This window comes from Equus asinus, chromosome 2, assembly GCF_041296235.1.
Source record: "Equus asinus isolate D_3611 breed Donkey chromosome 2, EquAss-T2T_v2, whole genome shotgun sequence".
Classification (NCBI taxonomy): domain Eukaryota; kingdom Metazoa; phylum Chordata; class Mammalia; order Perissodactyla; family Equidae; genus Equus; species Equus asinus.
In genome coordinates, this window is record NC_091791.1 from 17,824,141 (window position 1) to 17,847,183 (window position 23,043).

The window sequence follows — 23,043 nt, forward strand, 5'->3', positions numbered from 1 at the left end:
TCACGTCACATCGCATCCTGTCCAAAGGTCCGTGGCACGCACGTGACATCACGGATCATGTCAGCCCTCATCATTTGGTGAAGGTGGTGGCTGCCAGTTCTCACCACTGTAAAGTCACTATTTCCCTTTCCCTATCCTTTTCTTTATAAGGCATGCAACCCTTTTTTATTTGCAATAGAAAAATAAAGAAATGTGACGCTACTTGCAATGGAGTGTCATGGAACAATTCTTGCCTGTTACATTTATATTTAAACAAGGGTTTTCTTGAAGCCCTCTGCCTCAACCAAAAGTAGTAACTGTAATGGTATGAATTTTGGGCTCTGTGACAGTTGGGTGTGGGCGTGTGGGCTTGGGCGATAAATGTAAGCAGCGTTCTCAGTCCTACCCCTCAGGCAGTGCCCTGCTCCTCTGCCTATATATAGGGCCAGAGCATGGAGTAGCCTGTTCATAATATCTTGGTACAGATTTGAAAGCTTAACACACCTACACACGAATGAGGGACTATCCCATCACTTATTTTCTAACGCAGGTTGTGAGTGCAGATTTAGAAGGGGTGATGGTTGCTTACCCAAGACAAATTAAGCATCTTTGGTTGAGAGCATAGTTAGAGAGAAATATAGCACCCTTTCTATTTCAAGTGCAAAGTGTTCCCAGTGAGACAGTCACTCCATTTCAAGAGCAAGACCTTCTCTACGTCTTTGAAATCAGAAGCTACATAAGGATAGATAGGGAAATACAACACCCAGCTCGAGTTCGTTCTCACCAAATCGAAAGATGCTACCTCCCAAGTCCTATTGCAGCCAGTTTCAGCTCCAGATATCACTTCAAGCATTTCTTATTTTCCCAACTGCTTCCAATGACCCTGGGAGTTATGGATTTTCAGGTTTAATGCTTTTGACAGAAAGTACTTCTGTGGTTGGAATCAGCAGAAAGACTGAATCATTCAGAGTATCTGGAATGACAAAGTAGTTATTGGAACACTGCAGAAGTTGTTTATTGGGCTTCTGACTCGTAGAGAAGCAAGGAATTTAGCAACAGATTTAGAGCAATAAAGCATGGTAATGTTTATTCACACTTTGTGCTGTCAAAATTAAAATTCGGTTCTTTGACTTGGGTTCTTAACAGAAATCTTGTCATGACATTCCTTCAACGTGGGTTGTGTTCCAGCAGTTCTGCAGAAGGCTGGAATGAGGTGTAGATTTGATGGAAGTCTTTTGAAGAGACTGTGGAGATCAGGAAGGGGCCTTGGGGTGCTGAGTTCAGGACGGCCCAGCTAAGCACCCAGAGGCCTCCTCAAGATCAAGGCTGAAGCTCACCGCCCACGTCCATCTCCACTTGGCTCTATTTCCACCTTTTCTTTTATTCAACACTTTGTGCTGGAAGGCAGACTGCCGTACAGAACGTCAGAACAAGAGTCTAGCTCTGCTCCTGAGAAGCTTACAGTGTAGAGGGCGTGGAGGCAGGGAGGGGGTGACGTGGGACGGACAGACAAACAACTGGACAATTAATCTGGTGGCCTGAGTTACCCAGGAGATGAAGTGGGGTGGGGAGGGAAGGGCATTCCAGGCAAGGACAGAGAGGGTTAAAAGGCCCAGAGGCAGGCTGGGGGAACTGCAGGCGACCAGCCCCACCACCCTCCATGGAAATAACAACGAGATTTTGCTTCTCTTAAAAAAAAGGCATAATGATTAAACTTCATTGAAAAAATAAACATGCCAACAGAGCTAAGAAAGTTTTGGGAAAGGGTAATGGGAAGAGAAAGGAGCCTTAAATATTAAAGGAGATTGGAAAGCTACTTTAAAACACAGTGCTCTGGGCGTAAGAACTGGTAAATGGATAGACGGAACGCAATAGGTAACCAGAAAGAGACTCCAGAACATTTAAATATTTAAGAGTCATAAAGGAATTAATGGCAGAAGATTTGGGTTATTCCAATAGTGGTAGAAAAATTGGTTTACATTTGTAAAAGATTGAAATTACAGCTTCACCCAAAATATTGAAATACATTACAGGTGATCAGCATAAAAGGAAGGCAAGAAGCCTTTTAAAAAGCAGAAGAAAACATCAAAATTCAGCACTTTCTAAGTATCATATCAATAGAATAAGTTACTATGAAAAAAATTAGATGTTTCAATACAATAAAAGAAATTCTTATGTGGCTAAAGAAACACTAACAATAAACAGGCAAATGACAACTTAGCAAAAATATTTTAGCACTATGATAAAGGGTTAATAGCCTTACTTTACAAGCAAACTTTATAAAATATTAAGCAAAAAGTGCACCAAAAAAAAATAGACAAAGGACATGAAGAGAAGTGCAGTCACCCAATAAATGTAAAAGAATGTTCAATCTTAGCGATAAAGAAAGAATGCAAATAAAATGAAAAGATAGCATATTTTCACCTGTCAAAGGGGCAAAGATTTGAAAAGAAGGGACTTTGGTAATATATAACATGAGCCTTGAAAATATGTTCATTACCTTTGACCCCAAATTCCACCTTTAGGAATCTATCTAAAGGCTAGAATTTCAAAGATTACAACCCTGTTTTTAAAAGTGAACTCCTGGGGCTGGCCTGGTGGCGCAGCGGTTAAGTGCACACGTTCTGCTTCTCGTTGGCCCGGAGTTTGCTGGTTCTGATCCAGGGTGCGGACATGGCACTGCTTGGCATGCTATGCTGTGGTAGGCGTCCCACATATAAAGTAGAGGAAGATGGGCATTAGATCAGGGCCAGGCTTCCTCCCAAAAACAGGAGGATTGGCAGTAGTTAGCTCAGGGCTAATCTTCCTCAAAAAAAAAAAGTGAACTCTCCTTCAATAAATGTATGCTAACTTTGACCAAAACCACAAAATTTTATCAGATGCTCTCTCCTCTTTTTTGTCATTTTACAATACAGTAAGGAGAAAGGGTTTACAGGCAGATTGTAGAGTCACTAACACTGTGATAACAGGCACGTTACTTAAGCTTTCTAATCCTCAGTTTCCTAATCTTTAAAATGGGATTTTGCTATTCAATTAATTCCCTAAAGTATTGGAGAGCACACAATAATTGCTTGATAAATGGTGGAGTCATGATTTCCAGGTCCTCATCATTCTGTTCCAACCCTCCAACATGTATTTGCTGACTTGATTTAAATTAACAGGTAATCCACCTATGTGGTAGGAATCTTGTAGAGAATAGTAATCTGGCAGAAGAGAAGGAAGTGATTTTGGAAAATTTTGGAAAACGAGATCATGGTGCTTACTGAAGAAAAGTAGGTGGGCGCCTTGCAGAACAAACCAGTCGGAATTCTCCCGTGGGAAAAGGGAGCAGAGGCTGGTGGGAAGTGGACAGAAGCCCTAAATCCCTAGGAGTTAGGCATTGATTAGCCCAGACAAAAAATTAAATTAAATTAAATTAAAAAAAGCAAGCAGTTGGCCACACAAGATTTCAGGACACATCTGTCTTGAAGGAAGCCACCAAAAAACATTACTCCACTTGAGCTTGAAAAACACTGTCCTGAGGTCCTTCAGTGTGACTATCAGCCATGCCCATCTTCCTGCACGAGACACTCCCCATTCGTGTCAACATAAATGTCCACTGGTGTCTCGCCTATTGGAGGAGACTCAAAACTGGCATGGAGACTCGGTTAACAGGACAACTTCTGGGTGGGACGACTCCTAGGTCTCTCCCGGATTCCCACCAAAGAAACAGGAACAGCCAGTCTTTGAGCTGGAGACTAAGGAAGACTGACTACCATGTACCAGGAACACAGAGGAATTTCTGTCATCTACAGCTCAGACCCAACCAGATTAAAGGAAGGGATGATCTGATCTGGGACTGACTCAGTAACACAGACATCAGGCAAACTCACCACCCCCAGAGCCCACAGCCCATAAAACTTCAAAGTCCGACCCATCCTATGTGTGAATTCCTGTGGTTTCTATTCTCACCAGCCATCTGCTTCTGGGCCCCCTACCCCTCATGCTGTCTCTGCTTGGCCCCATATCAGGCTGGTCAGAAACTCAAAGCCTTCAATGCTTTTCCCAAAAAATTCATTCAGACCAGGCACTTAATGAGATTAGTGGTCTTAACTCAGCGGTTCTTCACTGGGGCAATTTTGCCTCCCAGGGAACATCTGGCAGTGTCTGGAGACATTTTCGGTTGTCACAACTGGAGGGGAAGTGCTACTGGCATCTAGTGAGTACAGGCTAGGGATGCTATAGTGCACAGGACAGCGCCCAAGGCAAGGAATTATCCAGCCCCAAATGTCAACGGTGTTGACATTGAGAAACTGCCTTAACTGAAGATGTGAAGATCAGGGCACTGGCGACATCACACAGTGCATGGGGTTTTGCTGTCTCTATGACTTCCCTTTCTCCTTTTCCTCTCTTTCTTTCTCTTTTTCGCTCTCTGTTACTTCTCAGGAACAAAACAAATTCCCCATCCTGTCTCATGGTCTACAGTCAAGCAATCACCTTTAGTAATAAGAATATACCTTTGGAGTCTCATCCACTCTACCAAGCAGCCTGTCGAATTCTCTCTCTCAAATACAGTGCTCTCCCTGAAAGGAATTCTGGTAACTACGATACCCCCCACCTCCATCTCATTACACACGCATGTAAAGGTACCACTTCTCTAGGAAGCGGAAGAGTCTTAGATCCTCACACACGTCCACCAAATTTGAGGGTCAGGGCTGGAGTTGAGCATGTGGGGCAGTGGGGGCAGGCGAGGGAGGGAGAGAAACACTGAGATTCTCCCAGCTCCTAGAATCTTAGGGGAGCAATTCTTTCCAGCTGCAGCACTTGGAGTAGACAGAGGCGCCAGGCAAAGTCGGGGAATCCGGGCTGCCTGCTCGGAGGACAGTTGCATCCGGCAAAGCACGTGTGTGGCTGTAAACGTGAACAGGGGTCTCTGGCAGGTAGGAGAAACCCTCTGCCCAAGGGGCCATGGTGCCGCCTTCCTCCCTTCTTTTCTCGCCAATCCCCACCACACTCTCTGTGGAAGCTGCTGACCTCTGACCTAGCAAGGTGAATCCTTTGACTTGTGAAAAATTCAATCAGGCTCCATCATTTTGAAAGATTGTATCTCAACTCCCAATAGCTCGTCCATGTCTCTCTGGAAGGCTCAGCTCAGACAGAATGCTTGAGACACAGAGAACCCCACAGTTCTAACGAAGGGAACCCAGCAGAGGAATCAAGCAAATATGCAAAATAAACTATGAAATAAACTCAGTGCAAAAGATGGTCTAATCTGTGTTCCCAGTAAGATCCGAGAGAACGTTGCTTCTGGGGAAACAGTCAAAGCAATCTTGAGGAGGAGACATCTGAGAGCAGGAGGGGCGGTGTGGAGATGGAAAATGTGATTGCCAAATTGCAAACCCCAATGGAGGCATCGGATACCACAGAAACGTAAATCAGTGGAGGGGAAGATAAGATTGGGAAATTCTCCCAGAACCCAGAGGAAGAATAAAAAAGAGATTAAGGGGCAAGTTTAATAACAATAAATATTATTTCAAAACAAGATTGAGGATTAGGAGAAAGTGGCATTGAAGCAAAAAGAGACAGGGAAAAGATGCTCAGAACTGCTATTGTTTAAGAAAAGAGGTGAGGAGGAATGTGGATCTTCCTAGAAAGGGTGAGTTCAGACCTTTCAAGGAAGTACGACATGTCCCAAGAACTGGCAGAAAAAAAGCCTTATTAAAGCAAGATTCGAAAAAGAGAGAGGCTTGCCTGGGCCTTTCTCCCTCTAGCCATCAGCACCTTGGCAGCAATATTCAGAGAGTGTCTGCATAGCCCACACGTTTTCCTCTAACAATAGTTGCAAGAGTTCTCTAATCTGGGGCTTTAGGGAGACAGTAAAAAAGATCTGATAAGAATAACTGGAAACCGCTGTTATTAAATGCGAATTGCAGTTGAATGCAATGAATTGAAGAGTAATTTATACTGTGCATATGCATTTCATGTGCATATGTAGCCTGCACTCTGATATCGATGATTATTGTATTAATTTCCTGAGCACAGGGGAGTTGATGAAAACTCTGGGCTTTGCGTGGCTGAGAGAATAGTGCTCATTTTGCTCCGGTCTGGGTTTCTCTTCTGCCTATGTCCAGGCACGGCTGCTCCTCTTCTGCAGCTCCCATGCTGGTCTGAGCACCAGGGTCATCATTACTAGTCTCAGTTTCTGCCGATGCCTTTATTCACAGTTCTTTTTAAGTACGGTCTTCTCACCGAGGCCAGCGCTGTGTCTGCCTGCCTGTCCCTGTTGCTTGCCCCGGGTGTGTGTTCCGTCCCGTGTCTACCTGCTCTGGGGTACAACATTTAGCTCTTTATAGTGTGCGTATATTATGCCAATGGAGTGCGTTAACTGTGGTATTTGCTGGAGAAAATAAATTTCTAATTGGAATCTGAGATGAAGATGTATGCCTGGGAGGCAGAGACAGGGACTCGGTGATGCTCCCCGTGTAACACCTTTGAAACCTCCTGGCTGCTGGAGCTCTGGGTCTCCCACTGAATTACTCGTGCCTGCTCTCACACGAGCATGGAAGCCTCGCTCAGTGCTGCACCGGCCCCTGCAGGGAGGTCTCGTCACCAGCTCCCCGAGGATAAGCTCCGGGAGGATGGAGGGGACCCCCTGCTCAAGAGTTCTGAGGTTAACAAATGCAGACTTAGCAGCTGCCCGGGAGGGAGTACCCAGGAGATTGCAGGACATCTGTGGAGGCTGGAAGACCCACTCGAGCCCTGCCCGCTTTTGCAGACCCGAGGAATTCCTGTAGCTTGAAAGTCCTGAGTGGGAAATGAGAAGGACTTGGGAGTTCAGATAATGCTGGCATGTCTTCTGAAGAAAAACCTAGAAGAGACGATTGTGTGGACAGGGTTGAAGAACTCCTTTTCATTTTTATTGTTATGTGCTAGTTAGGTTTTTTTTTTAAAAAAAAACTAAGTATGTATTTTATTTTTCTATATTTTTAAGCTAGTTAAAACAAAATAAGAAAAAGAGATTTGGCTGACCAGGATCAAAATGGGTGCTAGGCTGAGAGACTAAGAGTCTTGGAGACGAGGTCTCGAAGTCTTGTAGATCCCTGAGTCTACCAGAGCCTGATGGGATTGGCACATTAATCAGGCAGCGGAGGCAGACTGGTGAGGACAGTGGAGTAGGGTAGAGAAAGAGTCCTGGCCTGGAGTCTTGAGAAGCCCTAGTAAGGCTTGTACTGAGGTTTTGATTTTAATGGGTATAGTCTCTTTCCTTACATGACCACGTGTGGCAGATTATCCCAGTAATGGTCCTTAGTGAATTCCCCCTCCCCACCCTTGGTGGTCTCCTCCCACAGTGACTCTCGGTTTGTCTGTAGGACTTGCTTTGGCCAACGGGATATCAACAAATATGACATAAGAAGCTTGAAAAGTGTTTGTGTACCAACACTTTCAGAATGTTGCCTCCGTGTGAAGAAACCCAGGCTCGCCTGTTAGAGACACGTGACCCAGTTGACAGCCAACACCAACCTCCAGATATGCGTGTGAGGCTGTCTTAGACCACCCAGCCACAGCTGCATGCCAGATAGATGACTTCAGCAGCATGAATGACTCTAGGCCAGACCAGCTGAAGAGCCACCGGCTAAGCCTAGCTCAAACTGCTGACCCGCAGAATCCGGAGCAAATAAAATGGTGGTTGTTTTTAGCCACTCAGTTTCAGGTGGTTTATTATGTGGCAACAGGTAACTGACACACTATGTCAAATGTCTCATTACGTTTGCATATGGCACTTTGCTCTGCACATACTATGTGATCAATAAATGAATCCTCCTGTAGCTTTTATTGAAGGAGGTCCAGAATGAGAAATAGGATGGAAAAGTTAGGGCTAGGCATTTAATCTGTCTATGACTCAAGTTTATCTCTAGACTGGAGATCTTCTCTTATATCACCAGGTTTAGGTAAAAATGGATGATATTGACGAGTTCTGTTTTCCCTCTAATTGCATCCCATGGTCAGAAATGTGTTTTCAACCTTCAAACGAGAGAAGTTTACTCAGGTCCCTTCCTGCATTCTGCTCTCCAGTGAGATGGTTTGAGGGCTTTGGGGAAAAGCCTGGCTACCAGCTGAATTACCAAAGGATTCATGTCACAGGAGCCTCCAGGCTGCTGGGCTGAGTCGGTCTGTGGGTTCCCACCAGGCACTGCTGGTATGAGGCACTCAGCAAAGCACACTTCTAGATGCTACCAATAAACCTGCACATGTTTTCCCCCTTCCCGTGGAGAGGAAAGGAGGAAAATCATGCTTAATGTATGAACCTGCCACTGAATTTCTTGGGAAAAAAAGAGCTTTGTAATTTTGAAGTTAGTCTTTGGCAGCACTCACACAAGTAGTTTGTCTTTTGGTCCTGTGTTGCATGTTAGAGCCAATTATTGAAATAATTGGTTAATCATCACATTTATAGTGATTGATAAGTATAATTTTAAAATGAAACAAATAGATCCCTGTTAACTAGAGCCCTTTTTTTCATAATGATTTATTTAAAGGATCACATCTTTCTTATCTCTTCTCCCGGGAGAGGCCAGTCTGGCTGCAATTCATTTGCCAGGTTTCTCAAAAACAGGTGCCCTATTTGCACCCAAGAAATGCAGCGTGTTCACAGATCTGTCCAAACCTCCGAGGAAGATTAAGCTTTTCTTCTTTCCTGCAGCCTTGCCCATAGTGGAAGAAGCAGCACTCATTTGGGGTCGTTTATTCAGCAGGTGCTGCTTCTAAAAATCTTTCAACAGCTACTATGACATCAAGGACAAAGCCCCAGGACATGTTTCCCCAGGGTACCACTGAATGGCATCCCAGATGGAGTACCTTCCTTTGGGGCATCCAAGGGCTGCCATCTGGGTGTACCCCCTTGGTTAGCTTGAGACTTTTTGGGCATATCAGACTTTACCATAATTGGACATCAAAGGCTTGAGCTTACATGAGCTCTGAAGGTTCAATTTAAGACCCCCTTCAACACTGGGTATCTCTGATTTATACACAATTTCTAACTATCTATTCAGTAATGAGTGAATCAAAAAACAACTGCTTATTATGAATGGTCTAGTTTGCCAGGTGTGGTAAGCTACCAGAGAATACAGGCATAAAATAAAGTCTCTGGTCAAGCACATGAGTACCGGTCAAGCACTATGTTAGGAAAATAAAGTCAAATCAAGAAAAATAAGAGGAAAAAACCCGAAACTGAACGCAAATAGAAACCAAGGAACCATCTGTATTTCAAAGGACTAGCACAGCCATGCTGAATAGAGGTGGGGGAGGGCGAGAATTATCAGGGCAATTTTTGAATATAGTTCTTTGACCATGTACCCTCAGTCTAGGGGGAAAAAAAAAGAACTGTCAACAAATCTTGAATTCTTTTTGGTAGATTTGTTTTTTGTAGTGACATAGGTGTGGCGATGAATGTTGTAGAAATGAGCATATGAGTAAATGTGTCAATATTTTGGGAGCCAAAGTCCTCACTGTGAGGAAGAGATGTGCAAAGATAGAATGGGGGAAAGCAAGGAAGCGCCCTGTGAGATGGGTCTGGAATCAGAGGTGTCAGTGAAACTCACGATTTCTACTCTTACCCTCTGTGTTTACATTTCTATTCTTTGATCTCTTGCCTCTGTATCTCTGTCCATCCTGTTCCAGTCACAGAGAATTTCCTTCCCAACACTTTGGCATAGTCAAAGCTCCACGAAGCCTTCTGTCTTCTCTCCCCCTGGATGGGAGCAGTTTCCTCTTCTCTGAACTCCCATGGTTCCATAACTGAAATTCATTAAAAGTACATTATTGTTTATCTTAGAATAAAGTTATTTATGGGTGTCTTACCTTACCTACTATAAATACCTTTTGATGAAGGACCAGTGTCTGATCCTTTGTTTCTCACAGGATGCCAAGAAATTCAATAATGACTTATTCAATGAAAGAAGGAAGAGATGATTTTAACAAGAATAAATGCAACAGTCTGCAAAAATCTGAAAATCTACCTGCACGTATACTAAAGAGAGAAGATGTGCCCTGATAATAAATCATAGTTTTTGTTTTTGTTTTTGTTTTGAGGAAGATTACCCCTGAGCTAACATCTGCTGCCATTCCTCCTCTTTTTGCTGAGGAAAGCTGGCCCTGAGCTAACACCTGTGCCTGTCTTCCTCTCCTTGATATGTGAGATGCCTGCCACAGCATGGCTTGACAAGCGGTGCATAGGTCCATACCTGGGATCTGAATCGGTGAACCCCCTGCTGCCGAAGTGGAACATGCAAACTTAACCGCTGTGCCACCGGGCCAGCCCCTAAATCATAGTTTTCACAAGCTCACTGTGGAGCCACAGTGTGATGTGGGCTTCAGAAAGCTGGTGAGGTTGCAGGACACATTAGTAGAGGTGTAGCTTTTCAGAACAAAGGTGGTGATTGGGCCACTCTATTAGGCCATCAAAAGACTATTTTCTAACTTCCTATTTTCTGATATTGTGTTCAAATCTTTTTGATGACAATTTAAGAGCATTGTGAGCAGCATGCTCAAGACCACGTCATGGGCAGAATGGGATGAATGGGGTTATTTGGACTGGAAGAGAGACCCCTGGGGAAGGGAGAGGGCTAGGAGAAGAGAGGATGCATAAAAATTGTCTTTAAATATCTGACAAGATGCTATATGGAAGAGGGGTTATATTTACTTTGTGTCATCCCGGGGAACAGAAATAGGGTCAATTTTGGTGGAGATGGGTGGGAAGGAGATTTTTGTCTCAGCATAAGGAGGGGCTTTCTGACAAATAGAATTGTCTAACTTGAAATGAGCAGTTTGGGGTCAGGTATTAATTTTCTCCTTCTTCGCAGTGTTCCGAAAGAGTTGGTCAGCAATGCGGTACAGGTATGGTGTCCAATTGGATGACTTTTAGATACTTTTCATCTCTAATTTCCCAAGACTCTGTGATGTTAATTAAGAAGAAAAGATCCAAGGAACACTTAATGAACAAAATGGTATGTGATTGAGTGCTAAACCACAAAGTATAGCCAATGAGTACGAGAGGAGCCAGAAAGGAGGAGTAGAGACCTGGGGCTGGGCTTCATGGAGAAGCGTGGTGGAAAGAGCACAGGGATGGAGGGAGGGCACCTTCTGGCTGAAGGTCCAGCCTAAGCAAAGAGTAAGGTCTGTGCACAGCAGTGAGGCTGAGCTGGGAACTCTCTAGGAACGTGGGGTCAAATTGTGCTTTGAAAGTTTTTCAAAGGAATTAAGGCAAAAAAAAAAAAAAAAAAATACCGCCATGCCCTGGATTTGAAGTTTCAGTTCTTATTTCTGTCAATTACTAGCTGAGTGACTACGAGTAAATCACCTTTTCTGGACGTTCACTTCACCACCTTGCAAATAAGGAAACTGGATGAAATGGTTGAGATTCCTTCTGCTCTACAAGGCAATGGCTCTTTGAGATAAGTGATTGGCTGCCATTGTAGATTCATGAGCAAAAGAGGAATATGAGGGGAGTATTGGGGAAGATTAATTTAATATGCAGGGTAGATAGACGTCAGAAGAGACTGAAGGTGGGAAGAACAGCTGAGAGGCAATTCCAGTAACTGTTTCTCAAAATAATATCATTCAACTTTAATATTGTTTACTCAAAGTTTTATGTCAAAGTGTCAGGAAGCACGAAGTTTGGTTGCTTCTGGTTGTTTCCAGGTCAAATTAATTTCCTGACTTCTTGAGTAATTGAAAAGATGCAGTGCTGATAGGATCACTCTGAACATCCCCTCGATGAGCTAAGTCTGATGCATATTTCTTTTTTGTATCCTTTCATGACAACAGTTTCGATGACGCCTCACTTAGCAGCAGAATGTGTTTCTGTTACCATGTCCTGCAAAATATTCGGCACCATCCACAAAAGTATTGGGACAGACAGAAGACTTTTCACACGTCATTTTTTCTCAGCAGCTGGGTGGAGATGGCCGAATCCAAAGCTGGGCGGCCATAAAGTTCAGAACACTGACCTCTTGTTGCTTTCCTTTTCCAGCAGGCGCTTGGTTTTGTGATGAAGTTTCATCCTGAGTTGTGGAAGAGTTATTACAATGACAGTTTGCTCCAGCTCTTAAAATAAAAAGCTTTCCGCAGAGAGCTGAATGCCCGGGGCTGCTAATGGGAGGCGGGGACTCCTCTCTAGGTCACTGGTTTGCAGTTGGCCAGACTGAGAGGAAAGGAAAGTCACAGCCACCTTACGGTGACTGCGGCTGGCAGGGGCCGTGGGCGAGATGGAAGGGAAGGAGAGGCGTCTTTGATCGCCGTAACTGGATGCTTCAGTGAGCTAGAAACACTAATTAGAGAAGCATTAGGTTGTAGGTCAGTGGCTGGAATGTCTTCAGAGAGTGGCTTGACCGTGATGTTGTACGACGGGTCCTGCCCAGTGACTAATCTGGGAGGCGTGAGAAGCTACAGTCTACAAATCTCAGCTCACAGCTGAGTGTGATTGAAGTCCACGAAGTGAATAAATGCAAGGTAGCCTGAGTGAGCTGAGGTGAGGGAGAGCCTGGGTGGGCCTGGGAACACCTCTCTGTCAATTGACTCTGAATGGGGATCGCCACCCCAGAGTCCCACATCTGCCTCTCTTCCTTTTTTACTTTTATTTCTGCCCCTATCCAATGCCCAAAGAGAAGACAGATTTGGGAGAAGGAGGATTTGGGGAAACAATTCAAGTCTGGGTGGGTTTTGAGGATGGGAAGTCATTCTGATCGTTTCAATTTCTTACTTGCATCAAATCCCAGACTTAGTGGATGAAATCAATGTGAACTGTGGGTTCACGCACCCTCGATCATTCAGTCACTCTTTTCTCTCTTCCTCTTATTGCCAAAGTGTGGTCTGGGGACCAGTGCTGGTCTATGGGGTGCTTTGTTTCTGTGGTTTTCACAGGATTAGGATTACGATAAAGCATTTAAAAACTTGCGTAACAACTTGGCATTGTTGTGACATCAAGCACATTTTTATCACATTTTACTAATGCAATGGTCTCTAATGGATTGGAAATTTAAAAAATGGTCCTTTACCAGAGATAATTTGAGAAGGACTGCTTGGTACTCCATCACTTCATCAATGAAATATTTCCTTAGGGCCTGGTCCGGGCCGCTGTCAGCTCTGGGGACACAAATCTCCGAGGAGCTGACAGTCCAGGCTTTGTATTTCCTGCTAATGATTTGAGGGTGATGGTCCAGTCTTTCCCTGTGTCAAGACAGATTGTGGAAGGAAAGGTGCCATATCTTAATCTTCTTTAGTGTCTACTTAACTCTCCGGCACAGTGCTGAGAACAGAGTAGACACACAATATGTACCTGTTGAAGGAAGTTATTGTTTTGCATTAGTGGTAAGAAAAATGAGATAAAAATTTGAGAGCAGTATTTGGCGATAGCAGTTGCCGGTCTTTGCCTTTCTGCCTCTCTGATCTTTCTATACCCGTTCTATACCATATGAACTTCCGGGATCGCAAACACGGACTGGAAACGGCTCTGCTTCTGAACTTAAATAAAAACCCAAATCTAAAAACGACTAGGATCTACAAGGAGTCTTTAAAGGAAGCCAAACTCGTGCTGGACCAATCACGTAGTCTTGTATATCTGTTAATTATCTTTTGGGAGGTGCTTGGAGGCAAGGGTTGTCAAATCAATGTATACCTTTGGTGCCTACAAATGGTACATGAATGATTTCATGGTGCTGCTGGATGGCAGTGGCACCCAAGAGTCTCCGATAGGAATCAAAGCACAGGAGAGCTCGAAGGGCCCTCGGCAATGAGCTGCCTCTCTGGTTCTCTTATTTCACGGCAGAGGAACTGACACACAGAAAGAGTAAGTGACTTGCCTTTTTGGTAATAAATTATAACCATTTTCAAGGATTTACAAGGCAAACGTAACTTACTTTGGGCCAAAGTTTGATAATACAAAGTCTCACCGCTAAAATGAACTCCATCGCAAAGGAAAACCTCAATGATTTGACGTTTATTCAGGTCAGAGGAAGGGCAGACACATAAGTTAGCAGAGCGTGCGTCTAAACCTGAGAGAAAGCTTGCCATGGGAAGTAACAAGCCGAGGGCCGTGAAACATGACCCCCAGGGCAGACTGGCAGTTAAAACAAGGTTTAAGATCAACTGGAAAATGGTTTTCTAAGTTCATTTTTATTTAGTGAAATGTAATATAGCATAAAGAGCTCCCATAATCTCCAGGGTGGCCTATGTTGGAATCTTTCTGACAACACTCTAGTACAATTTCTCAACCTCAGCACTGTTGACATTTTGGGATGGATAACTCATTGTTGTGGGGGCCAGTCTTCCTCAGCAAAAAGAGAAGGATTGGCAGCAGATGTTAGCTCAGGGCTAATCTTCCTCAAAAAACACACAAAAAAACAAAAAACCTACCAGTGTGCTGGAAAGATGCACAATATCATTAGTAATTAGAGAAATGCAAGCTAAAGCTAAAATGAGATATTGCCCCGCATCTATAAGAATGGCTGTGTTAAAAAAAAAATCACAGTATCAAGTGTTGACAAGGATGCAGAGAAACTGGAAGTCTTATACACTGCTGGTGGGAATGCAAAATAGTACAGCCACTTTGGAAAAGTTTGGCAGTTTCTTATAACACTAAACATATGCTACTATATGACTCAGCAGTCCCATTCCTAAGTATTTATGCAAGTGAAGTGAAAACTACATTCCCACAAATACCTGTATGTGAATGTTTATAGCAGTTTTATTTGTAATTGCCCAAAAAGTAGGAACAAGTCAAATGTCCTTCAGCTTTTGTATGGATAAACACTCTGGTACATCTATAGGATGGAATACTACCCAGCAACAAACAATAATCAACTACCGATAAATGCAACAACAGAGACGAATCTCAAATACATTAAGTGAAAGAAGCCAGGCTCAAAAGGATGTGTGATTCCATTTATATGACATCCGAGGAAAGGCAAAATTGTAGGGACAGAAAACAGATCTGTAGCTACCAGAAGCTGGAGGTGAGGGAGAAGGGTTTCCTGCTAAGGGCACAGGGAAATGTTCTGGCTGATAGAACTGTTTGATATCTTGATGGTGGTTGTGGTTACACGGCTGTATGCATTTGTTAAAACTTGCAGGGCTGTCTGCTGAAAAGAGTGAGTTTTCATGTATGTAATACATACATACCACTGTATGTATTAATTTTAAATGATGAAAAATATGTGCTAGTGTTATCAGAATTAAGTAAGTTAAAATAAATACAGTTCTCAATCTTTTCCAAGCTGTAAACTCACACTGTTGTTAGAAACTGGGCAGGAGACAAATGGTAAAATTTTGTTTCCATAACAGAGGCCCAGACATCGTGATTCAATATTCCCCAGAGACACCAAATGGCCTGGACGCTATACAGCACGAGTAGAAAGAAGGCAGTCCTTGCCCTGCAGGTGAAACAAACCTTGGGCATCAAGCTCTGGTCCATTGAGTGGCCTCAGACAGGTCTAGTTCCTTCCTCTTTCCATCTTTGTTCACATGCTTCTGCTTGGAAGAATGAATGTCCTTCTCTCTCTTAATCTCACTCCTGCCATCTCCCAAGTCTCACCTCTTTACTGAGATCATTTTTGGATTCCCCAGGCTCTGCGGTGTCTCTCTTTCCTGAACTCCTGCAGTATTTATTGCCTGCTTCGTTGAGAGGACACCTCTCATAACATTCTCCTGAAATCTATTTATTTTTTCCTTTTATGCCAATATATGTGTGCCCTATAGTCACACACTATTAGGGACACCTCCGGGGCAGGAAGTGCTTCTTACACGTCTGTGTACTGTAAGGGTCCCGAGAAGAACAGGTGTTATGTAAGTGTTTCATGATGATCATGATGATGATGGTATCAAGACACTGGATGCTCTGGTCCTTTTCTGGTTTTGCTTACATTGAGTGTTTAAGAAGGCGAGATTTGGATGGAAGAAGACAGAAAGTGATCTAGAGGGACAGAATGTTGGATAGCCAACATTCCTCTCAACCACCTCAGTGTGAGAAAGTTATGCAGATGAGAAATCAAGAATTTTAATTGGTAAGATTACTCATCTTGAGATAAGAGAGTGTGCTTCGGGCCCCACTAACCCATCTTTAGGGCTGAGATTACAGTTCCCCAGAGAGAATATTTTAGCCTGTATCCTCCACTGAGCTGCCAAGAATAATGATTTTAGGTGTGAGACTTGAAACTTCTCCCAGAAAGCTGTCTTCAAGGTCCAGAAGACCATCTGGAACTGAAATGAGAGATCCATTGACAGGCGGGAAGGGTTGAGCAAGGCGGAGCACATTGGGGGACAGTTGGCGTTTGGCCTCCTTTGAATCTCTTCCACTTATTTTTACTGTTTCCAGTTTACTTTTTAAAGATGAAAATGCAGAGAAAACATTAGTAAAACAAACTTCAATAAGTGAAGCTATAATAAAAGATAACAAACCAAAAAAATTTTCAATGTAGTAAAAAATGAAAGTCCATCACGGGTCAAGAGAAGGCCCTTCTGTTGAATTGGAAAGCCTAGAATATACCAACATGTGACCTAGGCTGTTGAAGCAAATGATCAAAAAGAATTCTTCTTGGGAGAAACTTATAGAGGGCCAGGTAAAAGCTTTAGTGAAGACCTAGCGGAGGGCTTGGTCCAAGGTGTCTCTGGCTATCTTTGTTCTTTGGTTTCAGCCACAGGTGGCCATCTGAGGCTGGAAATACCCAGAGAGGTCACATTCAGGTGCTTTCCCTGGCAAGCAAAGATAAGTAAAACTCCACTGAAACTGTTATCAGCCCTCTCCCTCTCTGTCTGAGCTCCCCTGCTCCAAGCCAGGGTAGATCAAGCCCAGAGGAAACCACTCAGACACAGGAAATCCCTCCACATTTCCGAAGGGGAGTGTGTGTTGTCTTTGCTGACTTCCACTGAAACCCCCTTGGCCCTGATCAGAAGTTAGGGGGCAAAATAAAAAGGGGATCACAGAAGGAATTGCAAAATGTTGCCTAGAAGGACAAGTTTAAAGTTCAATGCCTACAGACATTGATTTCACTTCAGCTCCCTCTGGTATGACTCCACAGAGGTCAAGTTTATCAAAACTCGGGCATCTTCTTCCCTCCAGAGTGGATGACACGCTGAAGATGTTTTCTTGAAGCAAGATGGGGGGGCAAGTCTGTCCTCTGAGTTTGAACTCTCAGAAACTTTGAAAATGATAAAGTGATACGTTGGAATTCAAGCTTGCAGATCCCACATTTACTGGTTACTGATAGATAATGCTGGAAGGATTGTCACTTCAAAGTACATGTTTTGGAAATTATGTAAATATGTATATTTATACAGTGGATTATGAAAACGTTTTAAAAACAAACTTGGGTATTTACATCACAGATCTTCAGACTCCAAAAAACAGTGTTATGCTCTATTATGTCAGCTTGCATTCACCAGCGTGAGGTCTTTTAAAAAACATAGCCTTGCAATGAAATAGTGAGAGAAAACCACACACAAAAAATAGAGTTAATGAGCCCTCCCTCCAGACCACTACTTTGCATAATTTAAAAGTTGGAAAAAAGAATAACTTTCACTGTAGGGGAATTACAAGCTGTGACAAGAAATGAGGAAATAAAATTGAAGCAAGCCCTAACATAAGTAAGCTGAAACTCCATAAAAAGGGAAGAACGTAGTATTTACTTTTTTCTACTTTAACGAACTTTGTGGGATGAAGGATGGGATGATTTAATTTTGGGAGGAAAAAAACGTGCTTTCATCTTTAAAGCGCTTTCATTTGAATAAAATAGCTCCATGAAATAAAAACATAAATATCCAGGCTGATTAGGACTCATTGCATTTTTTTTAAATGTTGTGCTTTTTAATTCGACAGATCAGAGATGCTCACGATACCCTTGGAGGTACAACTGAGGGCTTTTAATGTCTTTCTTTTGTCCATAACAATCATCACTTTATTTATTCATTTATTTATGGTGAGGAAGACTCACCCTGAGCTAACATCTGATGTCAATTTTCCTCTTTTTTTCTCTTGAGTAAGATTAGCCCTGAGCTAACATTTGTACCAATCCTCCTCTGCTTTGTACATGGGATGCCTCCATGGAATGACCAGCCAGTGGAGTACGTCTGGGCTTAGGATCTGAATCCGCAAACCTGGGCCGCCGAAGCAGAGAGGGCGGAACTTTAACCACTCAGCCATGCGACTGGCCCCACAATCATCACTTTAATCTTTCATTATCTAATAGGAACATTTTCCCAATGGGAATTATCCTTTTTTTCTAAATAGTTCTCTAAACTAGTGGTCACTGAGACTCTCTAAGATGTAGAATGCTAGATCTCAAAACATATTAGCTGGAAAATAGCAAATTGTAGATAAATACCTCCAATATGATGCTTGTAACATGTTAAAAGTAACAAGACAATGTTCTTGATACATTTATGTGTTTATGTAAGGACCAGGTACAAAACCTTGGGAAAGGATGCTTACTAAATTCATGAAAGAGGTTGCCTCCAGGGAGGGAGAGAGGAGAATGGTACTGGCCAGGAAACAGAGGAGCTGCAACTTCATCTTTATTTTTTTATTTTTAAGAGATCTTGAACTATGGCCAAATATTAATATTAGCCAATTCTCGTAGGTGGTGATATATAGATATCTGTTTCTAATTATCTTTACTTTTGTATTCTCTTTGTCTTCCTGTTTAATGAAATGTAAGTTTTTAAGGAGAAAGAAAACCCCGTTCAGCTCAGTTGAACTCAATGATGGATGTGCCAACCACGAATGAAGCAGCTGTTGTTGGAGGGAAGCAAATATAAACTTGAAGATGGAAAATCAGATCTGACCCTTTGTGCAAGGTCCTTCTGTTGGATTCTTGCTTGAGAATGAGTCAGACTTCCCCAGACAGAAACCTCCTGGTGCTGCCCTTAGTACCTTCTGACTGCCCAGACGGATTCTCCCTTTCATTGCTGTTACTCCCTTTCCCGTCTCTGGAATCTCTCCTCCATGTGTTTACTGCATAATCAACATAACAGTTCATAGTAAAAAAAAAAAAATCTTACCGCACTAACACATAAGATTTGAGAATACAGACTAAATACAGGGAGATAATGACGAGTAAGTTTGCACACTATATATTTAGTCAATTCGCCTTGATTCAGTTGAACTTGCTAATTGGGCCTTTCTTCTGACGTCAGGTGTCTCTCCTGCTCCTGTCTGCAGCCTCAGCCAGGACTCTCTTAACTCTCTTGGTCGCTCCACGGGTGAGATCTTCCTTTCTGGCGTGACATTACCCCGGCAGTAACTAGACGCTCTGCTTTCCTACTCACAGCAATCTGCTTGACTTAGCTTCCCCCGTTTTCTGAGCACTCATCTGCTGGGACAAACTCCCCCAGCTACTGCCCCTGGCTTTTGAGCCTTTTGTCCTGTCATGCCTCTGCCAGTTCGGGTATTCTGTTCTGGTCGATTTTCCAGCTGTGTGATTTGAAACTACTCATCCTGTTTCATGGGTGACTGGCAGAGGGAGTTCTTAAATCTTCATATATGTGGGGGTGATTTATAACAAAATGACAAACACGCTGGAATCTTTAGAAGTATAGACTTTTTTACAGAGAAAAGAAAAATAGAAATATAGCAACATCTGTAGCTATTGGGTGATCAAAGAAATCAGTTTCTAGTGCACCCTATTAATCCATTTTAATCTCTTTTTAAAATAGTTATTTTTCCCTATTCCTTCTTGGGTTTGTCCAAATATCCTAATAGTGTGGTATGGGAGAAAGAATGTAGAAAAGACTGTAGACTTTGGAACCTGACTGGCCTGGAATGAAGCTCTACTCACATAGACTATTGGTCTCAGTGTCCTCATGTGGAAGATGGAGATAATAATACTGGCATCTTTTCTTTAAATATAAGATTAAAAAAAAGTCTCTACTTCTTACAAGCGACCAACCTTTCACTCAGAACTGGTCCACACTCCCCAGCAAGTGTCATCACCAATGAGATGATGTCTACACTGATAGGATGGGGTCACGCAAACTATCTGACTCTGGGACCTCCGCTCAGCTGCTCTGGAAAACAGACTTCTTTCAAAATGAACAATTCAAGCACCAGATTGGTGTTTGGACTGGATGACTATTAAGGTCTTTCCAACTCTGGAATTCCATGATTCTGTGAACATAAATTGTTTTCTAGAATGAAATTAACGTGTCCAGTTAAATTTGCATTCATTTATTCACAGTTACCAGACTTGACAGAAGTTCCAGTTAGTTTACTGACTTGTTTAAAAAAAAAAAAAAAACAGGTCTTGCAGCAACTGGGCTTGGATTGCTTCATGGAAAAACTTATCTGCAGCCCTACAAACTGGAAAAGGAATTTAGGAGGCCACTGTGTACGGTCCTCTCCCACCGCACTTGTCTTCTTTTCTTTAATGTCTGATGTTGGCTGTAAAGTTCATGAAGTATTTTCTCTAGATCTTGAGAATCCTTCCTGGGCCATCAGGGCTCCTAGCAGATGCATTTCACGGGAAGGAAGGGGAGGGGGCTGGCGTTCTTTGGATTCCAAAAGTAAAATGCTAAGAACAGTAATGTCCTAGAAAACACATTTTCGAAAACAGCATCTAAGGAGCAAGCAGGTGATGAGAAAACAATTTTTATTTGCAACAGAAAGTACTGTCTGTGGCTAAAATGACTGCATTTCTTATTAAATATTTCAAAGGTGTTAAAATGAGGTTAAAATAAGAGGAAAATCTGGACGCCAGAGAGAAAATGCTGAGTGATGTCTTTAGCCTAATGTCATAGCTTCCCGTAGAATATGATGGACTTCTGCTTGACTTTTAATGAAGAAAATAGTAGCTCACTTGATATTGCAGGTGTGTATCTGAAACATGATTATACAACAGGCTTTGATCAATTGAATTCCATCCTGCACGTTTTAATGCTTGATTACATATAATATCGTAATTTTCCTCTATTATGAGTGCGATCAGACGGGGAGTTCTTTGGAAATGTTTTTGTTCTTTAGTATTCAGCACAAGCGTATAGACAGGCTTCAATAAACACTTAACAATTCGCATTTCAGAGATGCTTTATATTTATTTCTGAGTGATTGTCACTTAGCCAGGACTCTATTCCCCTCCCCCCAGGTGGTTGTTAGGCCGTGTAATCCAATGCACCAGGGCCTGCTGTTGCAAGGTCTTCTGCTCAATTGAATTCAACAGTCTACTATCTCCTAGGGTTCTGTGGATATGGATATGGAAGTTTGAATTTCCCTAAATCAGGGGAAATAGTGGAAAAATACCGTTAAGGGTAAGACCTTGGAAATGAGTTGCAAAGGGTACAGTGCAGAAAGAAAAGCACATATTCCATCATGCCTGAGCAAGAAAGAAAGTCATGGCCCAACAAGGAAATTGTATGAAAACGGAAAAAGCTACTAATGTTAAAAAATGTGATCTTTAATCGACAGATGGGGAGGTATCCTGGGATCTTGCACCTTTGGACATCTTGAGTATCTGCAATGACCCAGGACACCATGGCACAGTATTGAGGTAGGGAGAAGGGGGCCACTGAGTAGATTGCCACCTTCAGTCCCCAACTCGAGGGTGATCCCGAGAGTTACTGTCTTGACCGAAACCCCAGCTGCCCCTACCCACCTGACAAAGCATGGGAATCAGACGGCCCAGTGTGGGGGTGGGGGTGGGGTGGGGAGGTGGTGCTGCCATTTCAGTTTCCACAAAAGGGCATTCTGGTATCCTAGGTAGGGGACAGTCTGGAGTGTTACATAGGCGTGGATAAGAACGCGGGCTCTGGAGACAAGTGCCTGGCTTTCGAAAGCTCTGTACCTCCATTTCCCAGCTCTGTATTCTTGGGCAAGACATTGCTCTCACCAAGCCTTAGTTCCCTCATCAGTAAAATGTGATAATACAGCACTTGTCTCACAGCGTTCTCTCAGATCAAGTGATGTGGTCCACAAGAGCATTCAGTGTAGCGCTTCATAAAATAAGAAACGCTCAAGAAAAATTAGCTGTCTTTTCAAAGCATTCTCGCAAGTCATGCATCATCCCTGAGATATTATCCTATTTTTCCAATTCCTACTCTAGGACAGGTCCAGGGGGAAAAAAAGCATAGTTATAGTTATTAATATGAACAGGGTGTCCACAGAGATGTAATTTCCTGCTTCTTTTGAGGGCCATAACCCTTCATTTCCTGATGATTCGCCACCAACTCTGGCCTTCTCTTTCTCCGCTGAGGTGTAGTAATGAATTCAGATGTAATTAACATCTCCTGCTGTCACTTGCTTTCTCCTATTGTTTATGGTTTTCTGTTGTCTAATGACTACATGTCCGGGACTCCTATTTTTAACCAACATTAAAAACCTGACAAATGACAGCTCTTGGGTTATAACTGTTCATTAAAAATAGGATTCTCAACAGGTAGCTGTTAAAAACAGAAGGGAGACTGACTTATTAGGAGAGGTCACCTGATAACAGTGATTATTTTGACAGAAAAACAGTATTTGAGAGAGGAACAGAAAATGCTGGGTCAATACCAGTGCTCTCAATCAAGGGAACTAAGAGCTGTAAGTTATGCAACAGACAGACACAGCGGTGGCAGTGCCAAGAGTCTGGTTCAATCTGCCTGCGCCCTGTTCTGAAACGGAGTGACCTTCTTGGAAGTGGGTGAATTTACCCTGCTATTTCTGGCAGCAGTTCCGGTTCTCAGGCTCTTTATTCTACCAGTGGCACTTCTAAAGTAAGAAATATGTTGTCTGCCTGATACCAAGTCCTGCCAGATACATTCTTTCAATGATGGAGGGGAAAGTCCTGCATAAACTGGACAGTAAACTAAAACTATAAAGCCGTGTACATAACCTTTTACTAGCCCTTCCTGGGCAACTCACCTGGCTTGAAGCTGATGTACCATATTCTCCTAGAATGAGGAAGGATACACACACATAACACATACACACACACATGCACACATAATATACACACATTACACATATGCAGGCATATGCATTTATATTTAATAATACTGGAATCTATACTTTTCTTACCTGTTATTATATAATGTCAGAATTGGCTATGAAGAAGAAACGTTTATCTATGA

General features: G+C 42.8%; 1 long non-coding RNA gene across 3 annotated transcripts in view; it reads right to left on the reverse strand.

Moving 5' to 3' along the window:
- Positions 1 to 1,043: 1,043 nt before the first annotated feature.
- Positions 1,044 to 23,043, reverse strand: part of LOC139040031 (uncharacterized) — a 38,187-nt gene continuing 16,187 nt past the window's right edge. The window contains exons 3-4 of one of the 3 annotated variants that reach the window (XR_011493719.1): positions 9,570 to 9,750; positions 1,044 to 6,826 (exon numbers count right to left, since the gene is read on the reverse strand). This is a non-coding gene — a long non-coding RNA (uncharacterized lncRNA). Of the gene's footprint in view, positions 6,827 to 7,660; positions 9,751 to 13,007; positions 13,289 to 23,043 lie in introns of those variants that run through there. The other 2 variants (XR_011493720.1, XR_011493718.1) reach the window with 2 other exon arrangements.